The following is a 2,500-nucleotide window of genomic DNA, read 5'->3' on the forward strand; positions in this document are numbered from 1 at the left end:
TCACACACACACACAGTCTCCTCTCTCTCTCGCTCACACACACACACAGTCTCCTCTCTCTCTCGCTCACACACACACACAGTCTCCTCTCTCTCTCGCTCACACACACACACAGTCTCCTCTCTCTCTCGCTCACACACACACACAGTCTCCTCTCTCTCGCTCACACACACACAGTCTCCTCTCTCTCTCGCTCACACACACACACAGTCTCCTCTCTCTCGCCACACACACACACAGTCTCCTCTCTCTCTCGCTCACACACACACACAGTCTCTCTCTCTCTCGCTCACACACACACACAGTCTCCTCTCTCTCTCGCCCACACACACACACACAGTCTCCTCTCTCTCTCGCTCACACACACAGTCTCCTCTCTCTCTCGCTCACACACACAGTCTCCTCTCTCTCTCGCTCACACACACAGTCTCCTCTCTCTCTCGCTCACACACACAGTCTCCTCTCTCTCTCGCTCACACACACAGTCTCCTCTCTCTCTCGCTCACACACACAGTCTCCTCTCTCTCTCGCTCACACACACACACAGTCTCCTCTCTCGCTCGCTCACACACACACACAGTCTCCTCTCTCGCTCGCTCACACACACACACAGTCTCCTCTCTCGCTCGCTCACACACACACACAGTCTCCTCTCTCTCTCGCTCACACACACAGTCTCCTCTCGCTCACACACACACACACACACAGTCTCCTCTCTCTCTCGCTCACACACACAGTCTCCTCTCGCTCACACACACACACACACACAGTCTCCTCTCGCTCACACACACACACACACACAGTCTCCTCTCGCTCACACACACACACACACACAGTCTCCTCTCTCACTCTCTCTCACTCACACACAGTCTCCTCTCTCACTCTCTCTCACTCACACACAGTCTCCTCTCTCACTCTCTCTCACTCACACACAGTCTCCTCTCTCACTCTCTCTCACTCACACACAGTCTCCTCTCTCACTCTCTCTCACTCACACACAGTCTCCTCTCTCACTCTCTCTCACTCACACACAGTCTCCTCTCTCACTCTCTCTCACTCACACACAGTCTCCTCTCTCACTCTCTCTCTCTCTCACTCACACACAGTCTCCTCTCACTCTGATGTATAATAAATCTACACAAGGAAACTCGGAGTTCAGATCAGATGATTTCATCTGATTTCATTTTGTTTTTAATAAACGACAGATTAGACCAGTCACATGGGTAAAGTGTTGTCATGGTAACAACACAACGTTTCCATGGCGAGTGAAAAAAAGAAAGAAAAGAAAAGAAGAAACTCCTGGAGTGGTTTCTGTGGAGTTATTTGGATGTTGGACTCTGAACAAGTCTAATTAATGAATTAGATGAGAGTAAGATGATGATTAACATTCATGGAAGGAGTCTCCAATGTCAGTGCTCCAGCGTCTGGACCCCTGTCCACATGGGTGGTGTGAACGCTGAGCGCTGAACCCTGAGGAGGGAAACACGTGTGTGACGTGTTACAGACGAGCGTTTCCTGTCTCTCTGCTATGTGCCGATTCAGCACCATGTAACCCGAACGGCCGAGCCGAAGAGCTTTACATAGAAATCAGAGCAGACGTAGGAGAGAAAATCTGAGCAAAATCTCCCTGAAGACCTTCTAGAACTGCTCCAGTCCAAAGCAGAGAGCTGGAGGTGGCGGGAGAGTGATGAGCACTGGGGAGGGGAGGGGGAATAGAGGTCATGACCCCGTCATTTATCATCTCCTGGAAGAGCACAAGGAGAACATCATGAAGACGTTTCTGTTCTGCATCTTCACTTTAAACTGAAGTTGGATCTCGATACATATCTGATTTCATTTTCTTTTAAAAACCTCACAGACCTCCTTTATTCACACTGTACCACACTGATGAGGTCACATTAGACTAAAAACATCAAAGGACTAAAAAGGAAAGGAAAAAAAATTAAAACGCTTCCTGAAGGACATTACGCTAACACAACACCTGATGTTTATTATTTTTTGGTCGTATTAACTTAACTATTAAAGTAACTATAAAGGGTTTAAAAAAAAGCATGACGTTTTTTTAATAAATAAGTCCTGGTCATCGTATCAGTGTGATGGCAGAGGATTAAAGCACATCTGTCTGTTAGAGGAAAAGAACTCCATTGAGTCTCTGTGGAGAAAAGCGGCTGGTGAATGAAGAAATAAACATAAATGGAATAAATTTGGATTCAGCAGAAAGCTGGAGAAGGTGTGTACCGAAGCAGCGGCGTAAATCTGCAGAACGTGGTGCTTTTACAGCTGTAACCAAATCCAGATGTGCCGAGGTTTTTCCCACATGATGCAAAATGATGATGAAGCACTTCCTGTTTAGTGCTGCGGCTTGGTGCGGATCACGAGGATGAGTTCACACTGCTTTACTGGAAAACAGAGTAGTGTTGAAATCACACACAAAAGGTGTGTGTGTGTGTCATGAGGGCATGTGGTTTTAGTGATGTCACCATCAACATGTTGCTCCTTT

At 47.5% G+C, this 2,500-nt stretch overlaps 1 protein-coding gene across 2 annotated transcripts in view; it reads left to right on the forward strand.

Annotated features, from left to right (window-relative positions):
* The window catches only part of sh3pxd2b (SH3 and PX domains 2B), a 40,292-nt gene that overhangs the window by 6,444 nt on the left and 31,348 nt on the right, over positions 1-2,500 (forward strand). The window lies entirely within an intron of this gene.

Source organism: Hemibagrus wyckioides, linkage group LG18 (assembly GCF_019097595.1).
Source record: "Hemibagrus wyckioides isolate EC202008001 linkage group LG18, SWU_Hwy_1.0, whole genome shotgun sequence".
Lineage (NCBI taxonomy): Eukaryota > Metazoa > Chordata > Actinopteri > Siluriformes > Bagridae > Hemibagrus > Hemibagrus wyckioides.